The sequence below is a fragment of the Podarcis erhardii genome (assembly GCF_964252035.2).
Source record: "Podarcis erhardii genome assembly, chromosome: 13".
Lineage (NCBI taxonomy): Eukaryota > Metazoa > Chordata > Lepidosauria > Squamata > Lacertidae > Podarcis > Podarcis erhardii.
The window spans coordinates 29,679,624-29,692,465 of record NC_138502.1 but is presented as its reverse complement, the minus strand read 5'-3'; the positions used below and the strand labels follow the sequence as shown (position 1 = coordinate 29,692,465).

The window sequence follows — 12,842 nt, the reverse complement described above, 5'->3', positions numbered from 1 at the left end:
GAATAGCATTCTTCATTAGGTTTCCCATGTGCCTAGTTAGCATTCATACTGTGCCGAATATGTGCTAAGTATTGTGCAGGATGCAGGGGTGCTGAAGTTGCTGCTTTAAACCATTGCAAATACTTGTAAATATGCAATATGGTGGATTTTTAAATAAATCATTGTTTTGCAACGAGGTAGTCCAAAAATGGTAACAACAAAGCTAATTCCTGCAATTACGCAAATTTGCACAACAGCTCACATGGTTTCGAAATTTGATCTGCGTTTGATCTTTGGCCACATATACACCATACTGTGAAAGCACATTCAAGCTCCCCTCCTGCCATGAATCCAGGGAATTGTAGCTTCCTAAGGATTCTGGGAATTGTAAGTCTGTAAAGTGCAGTTCCCAGAATTCTTAGCTGTGTGTGCTTTGAATGTGCCTGGTGTGTGCAGAGCCTCTGATTTAAAAAAATGATAAATTCCCAGAAAGCTGAACTGTGCAACTTTTACCTGGGTCCTGCAAAATCTCACCCAATTTGCCAATGTCCACACCATACATTTAAAGATCCTTCAGCTGCATTCACATGGTAATTTATTCTGTTTTACTAACTGAAAATTTCTGTATTATATTTTAGCTTTCACACAATGTAAAAGCTGAAAATATAGTGGAATATAGTTGAAGCTTAGCACTCATTCCGTGTTAATAGTTTCCAGAAATAATCTGCTTGCAACCCTATCCACCCAGAAAATTTCAGAAGTAAATAGATGAAATATGATGTGGTATACCAGCATATGATTCTGTTTTCATGGGTGAATCATGGGGAAACAGAAGTGGAAAGGGTGAGGGAGTAAGGATGTTGTCCAACGATGTCCTTTGGTGTGAATTAAATTTAGTGTGACATGCCAATATGTTGGTCAGAAAGCCACAGCTCCATAATGCAACAGGTACGGGCAGTGTGAAAGGAACAGGACAGAACCACTGCCATTAAAATCAGGTAGACTAACATAATATTCGCCATGTCTAAATGCACCCCTGGTGGCATAAATATTAAAGCAGAGCAGAGGCAGTGTGGGAGCAGAGGTGGCCACTGTAAAAATCTTACCAGGAACATTAGCTCTGGACGCTGCAGCAGTTCAAAAGGCAAATCCATTTCAGTATGAAAGATTAGGGAAGGAACTCAAAACAAAGAGACAAGTATTAGTTGTGATTATGTAAGTCTGTGGTATGGCCTCATTTAGAGTCTGGCCACTCTGTCCTCACAAGTGAAAGTCTCTCTTAAAGTGCTAAAACTCAAAGCCTTCCAGTGATATGGATTGGCAGCAGGTACAGGACAAACAAAAGACAATATTCCCCCCCCCCCCCACGCAACACACAACAAAGTTGCAGCATTCATTGCCATAAGCACAGATGGCTTTTAAAAGGATTGGACAGATTCATGTAGGATATGTCTAGTAATAGCTATTAGCCATAATGGCTAAGAATAGACTGTCCAGGCTCAGAGGCTGAATACTTCTGATGAACAGATGCTCAGGATAAATGGGAGTGGGAAAGAGAGTGGTTTTCTCCATCAGGCTTTTCTTGTGAACTTCTCATTGGCTCGTGACTGGCCACTGCTGGGGACTGCGTGCTGGGTTAGATGGAACTTTCGATTTCGCCAGCACAGCAGTTCTTACATTCTTATCTCCTTTAATCCCTCCCAGCTCTACAAGCAAACTAAAGGATGTTTGTGGTCAGAAGGCCCCAGTGTTGCAGAGGGACATGTAGGAACCTGGCATGGTCTGCGCTGCAAATCTGAAATTCTGGCACTTGGCTGAATTGGTTTGCTGTGAATTGTAGGCACCTCAGGGCTTGAACAAGATACCTCCTGATTGCACAGCAAGGAGAGAATGTGCTGCACAGTTTTTAAACAGCACAATCACCTTTCCTACTGCACAGCACTATTTAATTTCTAAAGGCGGTGATGAGGTTCAGTCCTGATTGTCTCTCTCTCACACACACACCCTCCTGGGGCTAGAACAGGTGTCAGACTCCATTAGCCCCAGCCAGCATAGCCAGTGGTCAAGGATGATGGGAGTTGTAGTCCAACGACATCTAGAGGGCCACAGGTTAGCCAGCCCTGGGTTAAATGCATCTCTCCTAAGTACAGTAGTCAAATTGGTCATATGGTTGACCACAATGAAAGAAAGACAGAACATACTTAGAGACACTCTGGTCTGTAGAAAGTTTTCATGTTTCTAGGATAGAGTTGCAACATGGATGGGTTTTAGGGGAAAGAGAAGCCCAGGTTCATGTTAAGATCCACCTTACAGCTTTCATCCCCTTACCCCTGCTTCCTTCCCCTGCACAATTCAAGGTAGAATAAAACAGGCAAAACAGTGCAGATGCAAGGAACAAGACCTTGTTGATACCAGGAGACTGCTGCTCAAAGATCCTGCCAGCCTGCCATCATTTGTTAATATAAAAAATGGGGGTTTGATTTCTTGGCCTCTTCCTATTAGCCCACAAGTCCCCGTTGGTTGACCCATGATAAAAGTAAAGCAAATATAATACATTTAATTTCAAAATCAAAGAGATGCATTTGTGGAAAATCAAGCCCCTGTTTCTATTCCCTGGCACAGCAAGTCTTAAGGTCAAGTTACATGTTCAGAAAGAGCACATGGTACATACAACCTTTCTACTGGGGTGATACCATTTCAGAGGATGAATGGGTTCTGCACATTTGGTTCCTCCACACAGTAAAAATTCCCTGCCCACAGAATGCTAACATTTCAGGAATAAGGGTTGTAGGTTAGCCTTCCCACATGCTAATTTTTCATATGTGTGAAGGACTGGCTTTGCTGTTGTTTTAAACATGAGAGAACATTCCAAATACACATTCCTGGGTTCTGAAGTATCACAATCCCAGGAATGCAACACCATTGGGCAGGTCAGTCTTAGATTTACAATACAGCCATAAGAGTTGATGGACGGAGTATGGGGAGAAAAACAGAGGTGAGGGGTCATGACCTGAGTCTAGGAATACAATTCTGTGGTCTTAACCCCTTCATGCATTAACTAGCCCTAAGCTTGCTAGTTATATTTGACTACAGTTTCCCACACAGAGTACTCACGGAGACAGGAAGCCAGTTCATTCAGCTGCCATGTTTGATTCCAGGCCCCCTGGTAGAAACTGCCCCACTACCCTTCAGTTTAAACCGCATTCTGGGCATCTTGCCAGGCTCATTAATATTGTTTAGTGTTTGATTAGCAGTTGCGTTCTCAGCGATGACTTTAATCCCTGTAATTAAAGAGCCTCCTGCTGTGGCTATGGGATATAAGCAACAGAAATGAGGAACATATAATAAATTGTTTTTACAAGTTCCTCGGCATTCTTCCACACACAAAGTGCCGTTCTGTTCTTTACTTTCATTAACAACTTTGCAAAGTGGGATATGGCTGTTGTGAGAGACTGATTGGTCCAAGCGTACTCAGGCAGGTCGCTGTCTTTCCCTTCAGTAGGGCTTCTGTCTCATTTATAGCTGAGTAAAAGGCAGAAATACAGTAGGGGTGGCTGCCTCTCCATTTGTGGAAAAACCTGTTCCTGTTGAACTTTGTTTGCTGCCACGTTAGCTATTGAAAGTACAGAGATAGTAGGATTGCCTGCTCTCTTGAGGCTCAATGAGGGCCTTTGCTCCTGATATAAATAGCAGGTGGGATGATGGACAATACCCACCACTGGACTGGGATCATGACAATGGTGGCAATTCTCCCCCCCCCTTCTGTCCTCTATTATGGTCAAGATCCAGAATGCACAGCCACCCACGCCCACATGCACACCCATACCCCCCCTTGCTATTTAGTTGTTTAAAAACTATTCACACAGCTGCTGATTGTAAGAATAATTTCATAGGTAATTTGGCCCTTAGGGAATGGAGTCTGGTTGCTCAGGGATGGCTATTGGGATAGCAGTGTCCAATTATCTGTTGAAACCCTTTGAGGATTGCTCTCCCATACTGTTTCAGACATGTGGTTTAGGTACTTATGTCTGTGTGTTTACCTTGTGCACTTACGAACATTCATTTTATTTCTGACACCTTAGAATTCTTATAATATGTGCCACTCATAAAGACTCTTCTTTGCTCCAGACCTTTCACTTTAGGGATAAATGGCACCCAGAGTGCACAATGAGAGAAAAAAATGCAGGTATCACATGCACTGCACATACCTGAGGCTTTTGCCATAGAGTATGGGCCTCACAGGATTCCTAGACTGGCTAATTTCTCAGTGTTGTAGAACTGTGTTTTATTGTACTTTGCCCCAATGCTCAGACATCCTAGAAAGGCTATGTCCCCCCTCCCAATGTGTTACTAATGTGAGTTTTCATACAGCAAAGGTTTGGGGGAATTGCAGTTCCTCCAGGCCTCAGTCTTTTAGCCTCCTAAAACTCAGCTTTCACCTGCCAATTAGGGAAGCAGTTTGATAGAGGTGTATCGAAATGACAGCACAGCTACCTTCTGTCAAATGTCAGTTCTTGAATGGAGAATGCCAGATATCAAATACAAAACTTATAACATGTGACTGACAGCACAATCAGCAGTGGTGGTTTCTGGGGAGGATTAGAGCAGGTGAAAGATTTATTTTGGCATTAATATATTCACAGAACTATTGGTGGGAGAGAAGGAATGCTATGGATGAAGGGCTAAGAAGATGGTGTCCATTTCAGTTCTCATCACTAAGCGTCTGTGTCTTAACCTCTGCATACCTCTATGGGATACAGGAGGTGTGGAACTAAATTCTGCTTCTGATATCTGCCTCTGAAGAGTCTGGGACTGAATTTCACCCTTCCATTTTGGCAGATGCAGTGATGGGAGGGATTCCAAATCAGCAAACAAACCAGTATGGAGGTGTAATGCTACTTAGGGAAGAAAAGTTAAGCAAGGTCTACAAAGACAATGTTGCCTGATGATCTTCCTGTCCAAATCCCAGCCCTAAAGTCCATTGGTTATACAAATAAGAGATCCACTTCCATTCTTGAAGCAGCCCCTACCATGAGGCAGGGTACCATGATCCACCCAGCTAGGAGGTTTTAAACACTGTTATTGACAGTGAGACAGGAGACAGTTCTGGCCTGTAGAGCACTTCCTTCTGGAAACAGTTTTCCTGGGAGCTGCAAAAAAGGATAATAGAACTTGGAGGCTTGCAGGGGGAAAATTATCCGGTGGGGCCATTTGACAGGCACCAAAACATCTTTTGCTGGTCCTGATTAACACCCATCCAGCCCGTTCACAACCCAGTTGAGCCAAAACTCTTGATCTTTAAAACACCAGTGTTCCATTGAAGTGAATGGAACCACCTTGGCTTAAAAATATTTCAGCAGAAATGGGTTGTGAACAGATCTATCCAGGCCTGAAAAGAGCTGAGTGTTTATGCTGAGCTCATTGGCATTCCTTTTGTTCGTCGATTACCCTTCTAATTTGTCTGCAAACAGCAGGCGATCAATTTTGAAATGCCAGGAACTGTCCTGTGGGTGAATGGTCTGAACCCATCTGATCTGGATGAAAACTGAAAGGTCCTTTGGTAGGGCATGTTAGAGGCTTGTAGGCAGGTGCTAGTCAGTCCACACTGCTGAAAACTTCCACTTCCACATGTATATGTGAATCTCGTCCATTGCTATTGCATTTCTAATTGGAATATTAATCTCTCCTCACCATGTTTGGGGAGAAGAGAGGATGATCAAATGATTTTTTAAATTTTGGGTTTTGGTGAGGGGGGAAATGCATGAGGTAATAATTTGAGCTTCAGTGATGTTTAGCACCCGAACCTTTCTAGCTCAGGAACACATGTAGAGATAATATGTAGAGAGTGTGTCTAAGAATGTACAGAGTGTCCTGTGCCGCTACTGTGCAGCCTCTATAGATCTTAATTTCAGGAGTACAGCTTCTAGGTAAGCTTGAGCCTTAGCATGCTCATTTTAAACAGTTACTGCCTGATTCTGTTGTGTGTGTAGATCAGGCCTTAGGCCAGAGTCATGCCCTACAGTTCCCATCAACTCCTGCCAGCATAACCAATGATCAAGGATGATGTAAGTTGTAGACCACCAACATCTAGAGGTCTCCAAGTTGGCTAATCCTGTTTCAGGCTGTTGACATTGAAGCTGTCAAGGAGCTTCTCCACCCTTTGTCTTCAGACAAAAGCCCTGTCCTCACATTATTCACAAGTAGAGCATTGCCATGTTTACCTTGGAGCTGGGCTGCAGTTTTAGTCCTGCCCCCAATGTGCCTTCTCTCTGCAGCAGCACATGTTGTGTGCAGTTGTTCATGTAGGGGGGCTCCATACAACCTGGATTCCTCCAAAACTGGATGTCCCCATCATGCAGAGCTCCTAAATGTCAGCAGGAGATTGTGCCCTCAGGGTTCTCTACAGACAACTGCACATAACACACAGTTGTAGCAGGAGAAGACATGGTGTCAGGGGTGGGTCTAAAAGTGTGGTCCTACTTCAAAGTATGCACACTAATCCCCACACATGAGTAAAGTGGGAATAGGGCTCTAGTCAGCTTCAAACCCACTTCTTTTCAAGCCAATCACTAGCACAAGGTATGGAGAGTTATGTCACTGGCAATGTCACAGGCACTGTTCAATAGGTGCCTGTGACATGTGTGCAAACCCCAGTATTCAACACAGCACCCCATGTTGCAATGTCCCCACTAGTTAGAGAAATACCGGTAATTGAATTCTCCTCAGAACAATATGTTGCTTTTCGAGGGCTAAGGAATCCTTGTAGTATCCTTGAAGCAAAAGTATGCGAAGATGCATGAAGCTCACATCACAAAGGAGCAACAGCTACATATTCCTTGACCTATACACTGATCATTTAGAAATACTTCATTGAGAAAGGCTCTAATTCTGCATTCATTTTCAGGAGCCGGATAAAACAAACTTGGTAGAACACAGGGGCTATCCTGCAAGTGAGAAATTGCTCTTTGCCATCTTGCATATTAAAGTTAGCTATATTCACAAGAAGGCCACTGTCCTTCCTTTCCACTTTAGGATCTGATCCCATAGATGGAGATGTTCCTTTCAATTGGTTTCATGTTCACAAAAGTTTTCTAAGCTAGGTCATTAATTAATTAAGGTAAGCTTTCAAAAGCCTGAGCGGCTATGTAGCAAATCCAAGCTCCTTGAAATACTTTGGCTCCTCCTTTGCCAGCAACTTCAGGGCAGCTTTTCAAAACCTAAGCAATATTTTCCCAAGCAAGACCTTCCAGGATGCCAACTCCTATACCAGCAAACTAAGCAAAATAGAAGATTGCTGGATTAAGAATTTACAAACACCCTAACATAAGAAAGATATAAATCTACAAGCACAACACAGTATGATAAAGATATACATCTACAAGCACAAACCTTCAAGCATGGTAGTTATTATGAAGCATTGTAATGAGTTTGCTTTTAGCATATATTGGATGTGGATGTGCCTGGCATGAGTGAAGATGTTAACAGTCTCTATCCTGGGTTTTGTGGCTTTAGATTTCACCCTGGATCTAGTAGCAAGGTCAATAGGGAGAGAGGAAGGACTTCAGGGCCAGGAGTCAGAACAAGTAAGTGCAAATCTCCCCCTTTTTACCTTGAGAGATGGGTGTGCCAGAGACCGGAAGCAATTCAGGGCATCACTGATGAAAATGGTCTAGGTAGCCATGGTGCCTTCAGGGTAAGGCTTTGAGACAGACGTCGATGGCCACACTCAGCAAAATGAGCAAGTGTTGCTCCAAATGCAGCAGGGCTGGCAGAACACATTTTGAATTCAGTGATGCAATATATATTGCATAATAGATCACATCTATACCACATATTGAGAGCCTGTATTAAGCAGAGATTGGATGGCCATCTGTCATGGATGCGTTAGTTGACATACCTGCATTGCAGGGGGTTGAACTAAATGACCCTTGGGATCCCTTCCAAATCTACAATTCTACGATTCACTTTTATACCACTTTAATAGGCATGGATCCCCATCCCCCAAGAATCTTGGGAACTGTACTTTGTTAAGGGTGCTGAACTCACAGACCTACCATTCCCAGCATTTTTAACAAATAACAGTTCCCAGGATTCTCCATGACTGCTAATGTGAATAAGACTGCTTTCAACACATGGTGTGGATGTGATCTTATTTGCAAAAATATATCTGGCAGCCTTTTTTTTTTTTTTTTTGGCTGAAGATCTGGATAAAAAAACTTACCTCCAAATAGAGAAACAAGCAAACAAGCAAGCAAGCAAGCAAGCAAGCGAAGTGTAGGAAAGTAGTAGTGTCTGCAGCAGTTGGGCTGACTGACACTGCCCTCCTCCTCTCCTTAGACTACCCTTCCTATGAATCAGTTGCTGACTACACCCTAAGGGTGTCCCTGCTAGAGGTGCTGTTGCTGCCATTTCCCTCCTGCTCAGTCACCTTATGTGGTGACATAATTCACTGCCCTTGGGGCTAACAGGAACATGCTCCTCAATGCAGGATGCAGGATGCGAGCTGCTCATGGGAGCAGGAGAGGAAAAATTCTGAGCACGGGGGCTAGGAAGGCACAGCTGGAATGTAGAGGATGAGAAGAGGGACCCCTTCCTTCGTGCCAAAAGTACTCCTCTCCCACCCATCAAATTGATGCTTATCTGCCTGCCTGCCTTCTTGCCTGCCTGCCTGCCTGCCTGCCTGCCTGCCTGCCTGCCTGCCTGCCTGTCTATCTATCCATGTAGATTGAGAGCCAGATAGGTGCTTATTGTTTAAAATGGCAGGGTGCCACAGTTGTGGGGGTGAGCTGGGGAGATTGTGATTATGTATGTATATCATCCTTTGTCAGAAGACCTAGGGTGGATTATAACATACAACACCTACGTACTCCATAACACAATACATCTACAACATGATAAATCAAGACAAATATATAAATACCATTATAGTAAGGAATACATAATCAATTTCCAAGGCTGCAATTGGAGAAAGGGAAGAAAAAAGACTCATCTGGTCAGAGTTCAAGCTGTATATAGGGCTTTGGAGGTTATGGACAGTGACTTAGATGGAGCACTGGAGACACTTAATAAAATGCAGATGAGACCCCTCACAGAGCTACAATTCCCAGCACTCTTAACAAACTACAGTTCCCAGGATTATTTGGGTTGTTCAAGTGCTTTACAAGTATGGTGTGGCTGTGAACCTTTGTGGAGTGGGGATCCTTGTCAGGCCATTTGAAGGAAGTGAATACTGTACCTAACCATCTACAGAATGGGTTTCCCCCATCAGTTCAGTCCAGGGTTTAAATTTAACCCAGGCATTGTACTGCTAGGTCCGAAGCAATTAAACATGCACAGAAATGCCAAGCATCCTGACTAGTCTAGTGGATCTGCTTGCACCCTACTTGGCACAGCAGTAGGGTGGTAGTGAACCCCTCCCTGCCCCCTAGAGAAACCTGAATATTAGGGAGCCAACCACCCTCACCCACATTATCCATTCTGCAGATGTTGTTGCAATCAACAATGTGAAGCTTGCTTGTGCTTTCCTGGTCCATCCCGCCAACAGCCCTTTTCTTCCCTTTTTTTTGCAAGATTTCACAGCAACTTCTAATCCTATTTTATCCCCAGTGAAAAAGAGGGCAAGAAAACGAAGGCAGTGAAGAGAAAAGAGAAGATTAAAGCTGTCAGTCTTACCCACAGGCCCATCTCTGAGACATAAGAAAATGAATTCAGCTCCTCCTCCTCTTTTTCTTCTTCCCTACTCCTTCCCTCCCTCCCTTGTGGTGTCAGTTCAGGGAAAGCCAGAAGAGAAAACGCTGATCTTCATTCCTTCTTGATTCTTTGTGAATCAGGATGCCTTTCTCCAGAGGGCTTAATTTGATCAGGGATCTCACCAAGGCTGTAATCCTTCTCCCCACCCACTCACCCACCCCAATGCCAGGACTCAAGCCCCCAAATGCAGAATCATAAAGCTAGACAAGATCAAAAAACCTATCTAGCCCACCTCCCAAATCTACACACTGTCTTTCTGTTTATATCACTGAGTTTACTAACTGGAGACCGGGTGGAGAGAGGTTGGAAGAAAGAAAAAGGATAGGTGCTGCTATCAAACACAAATACAAATCAGTGTGATATATGGTGCCTTGTACAAACAAATTACAAACGGCAGGAAACGGGGAAACCCCAGTGTGCACTGTAGTAGTTGCTGGTACCTGTTGGGGTTAGTAGGGTGTAAGATAGGGAGGTCAACAGTAGGTGGAGCCAGAGTAATGACAGGTAGAAACCAACTGGTTCTAGTTTAGCCCCCATCCTTCTCCCTGCTGTGTTCTGAAACAGCAACACTGAGAATAAGGGGGCAGACGCTGGCAGGTAGTGCCACTCCTTGGGCTGGTGGTAGGTAGGAATATGGGAAATGTAGACTGGGGTTGGTGGGGCAGTTCATTATTGGGAACATAGAAAGCTTTCTAGCACCAAGTCAGAACATTGGTCCATCTAATTCAGTACAGACAGTAGCCCTCATGGTTTCAGGCAGGAGCCTTTCCCAGACCTAACCAAAGGTATCGGCAATTGCACTGGGGACCATTTCCATGCAAAGCAGATGCTCCACCCCTGAGTTATGTCCAACTGTATTTGTCCATCTCCATTAAGCAAGATCAGCCCCTTCACATCCAGGCTTAAGTGAAAAAGCATCCCTAGGAAGTCTTGGAGAACAGTTGTCCCCAGAGGGCTGGATCTGAGCCAGTTCTTGCAATAGCTTACTTGTAGAAGTTATTTCCAATGCAAGGCCCCAACACTGGATCCTGGGAAATAATAATAAAGGGGAAAATGTCTCTGAACATCTGCAGAGTGCTATTACCAAGTAAGCACACAATTTATTGATTTATTTGAGAATGCAACAGTCTTAGGAGTGAATAGGCCCTTCTCTGTTCCCCTCAAGGCCAGGCATTTAAATCTAGAGCAAGGGGTAACCAGTGCTTCTCTCCCCCCCCCCCCGAAAAATAGGTGCCGGTACTCACCATGAAGTTGTTACAGTAAGTGCCACACTTTTTAACAACAACAAAAAGAGGTGCTGGTACCCTTGAGTACCCCCTGAAAAAAACCCACCACTTTGAGTGCTCAATCTGGTCTTTGTAGCAGTTTTTTCCTAAACCCCTACCAACCTAAGACCTCACTGATTTTGCTTGTGGCAGCAAAAATTAAAAAATTAAAAATGCATTACACACTAGAGAGGTTTGTGCCAGTGTCCATTGTGTGTGCACCCAGCAGTGGGAGTGGGCACACCCACCGCTGGCATACTGTCTCCTGGAGGGTTGGCCAAGGATGGCCAATAATGTTGCCTTCCCCCCACACCCTGCTGTAAAGTATAACAAATGTACTCATATCTACTAGGGGGAAATTTCCCTCAGTGAGGTTGTAGGAATTGGTTTGTGCTTTATGTTTCCTTGATTTCCCTGCTGACTGCGAGTTCTTATCTGCCTTAGGATAAAGACAAATGTACTTTCCCCCCAAGAACTGCTGCAGGTTTTTTGGCTGTGGGGCAATCTCTGCTTGGCTCTGACTTCTGTGGCTGTTTCACATACAGTGGTACCTCCGGTTATGAACTGAATTCATTCCGGAGGCCCGTTCTTAACCTGAAACTGTTCTTAACATGAGCTGCGCTTTCGCTAATGGGGCCTCCTGCCGCTACCGCGCAACTTCCACTCACATCCCGGGGCAAAGTTTGCAACCAGGAGCTTCCACTTACTGGTTAGCAGAGCTTGTTACCTGAAGCGTTCGTAAGGAGGACAGTACGTAACCCGAGGTTCCACTGTATGTACTTGGTTGCGACTCAGGCATGGTTTTCCGCTCCATCCCCAATATTTGGGTAGGCTTTTGGCTTTCATGAGCCTTGTTTTAATTGGTGTTGGAATGTTCACCCACTTGAACATGCATTAAAAAAAAAAAAAAAGCCCGTCCATTAGCGGTGGGTGAATTAGGCTCATCCACACACCCGTTTGCCCCACTGCTTTTCCCCCCACAAAACCTGCTCTTTACCACTGAATCAGAGCATCATTTGGGTGTCATGCAGACTGATGTTTGACCCAATTCAGTGGTAAAGAGTGGGTTTTCCCTGAGAAAGTAGTGTGATAAACAGAAAACCACTTGGCCCTGTGCTTTCTAGGCATGGGGCAAGTAAAGCTTGGACGAGCCCTTAAAAACATTGTTTTGTTGGGTGGGTGGGTTGGATTTGTGATTGCCACAAGGGCCAACCAATAGGAACACTGTGCAGCCAGTTTCTCCTATAATCTGGGGGAAACAGTTTGATTCAGTTTGGAAATTTGCACATCTGTCTGTAAAGGGTGAACATGGAACCACAATGAGCGCACCACTCGAGCCATGTCTGTTTGTCTTCATCCTTAATCTGTTTTGATCTGCATCCTGTTTTCCTTGACATCCTGTTTTCTGAGGTGAGGCATTCCCTTTCCTTTGAAAGGAAATAACGGTAGCAAAAAATAGGGTTCCCTAGGCTATAAACCAGAATTAACAAAGCAGGGAGCTAGCTGGCAATAAATAGGAGACTAATTAATATAACAAAGTATTCTATGTTGAAGTGGAGCCACAGGAAAGTAGACGTATGGAATATCAAAAGCAGATTTGGAACACAGCTCATTAATAGCCTGACATGGTTTTTGAGAAAGAATTAATCGTGGAAAACTACAGAGCATACAAAGCAGATCTGATGTCCAGCTCATGTTGATGTGGTATTGTGAGGGCTAATAAACTATGAATGAGTACAAGGTTTTGGGTCCCCTCCCCCTACACTGTTTGATAACAGTGTATTGTGATTTTTGTATAGCTTTTACATTACATTATGTATTAATTGTCCTGCTTTCTGTTATTAGGAA

At 44.1% G+C, this 12,842-nt stretch overlaps 1 protein-coding gene and 1 long non-coding RNA gene across 8 annotated transcripts in view; both read left to right on the top strand.

The window, feature by feature from the left end:
* The window catches only part of LOC309328060 (acid-sensing ion channel 2), a 376,555-nt gene that overhangs the window by 131,550 nt on the left and 232,163 nt on the right, over positions 1 to 12,842 (top strand). The window lies entirely within an intron of this gene.
* LOC309328294 lies at positions 6,630 to 9,693 on the top strand. Of its 3 annotated transcripts, none has more exons than XR_014150745.1 (3): positions 6,630 to 6,686; positions 7,492 to 7,562; positions 9,586 to 9,693. It is a non-coding gene; the product is annotated as an uncharacterized lncRNA (long non-coding RNA). The 3 variants fall into 3 exon arrangements; XR_014150746.1 differs by lacking the exon at positions 6,630 to 6,686 and adding an exon at positions 6,696 to 6,929; XR_014150747.1 differs by lacking the exon at positions 6,630 to 6,686 and adding an exon at positions 6,951 to 7,379.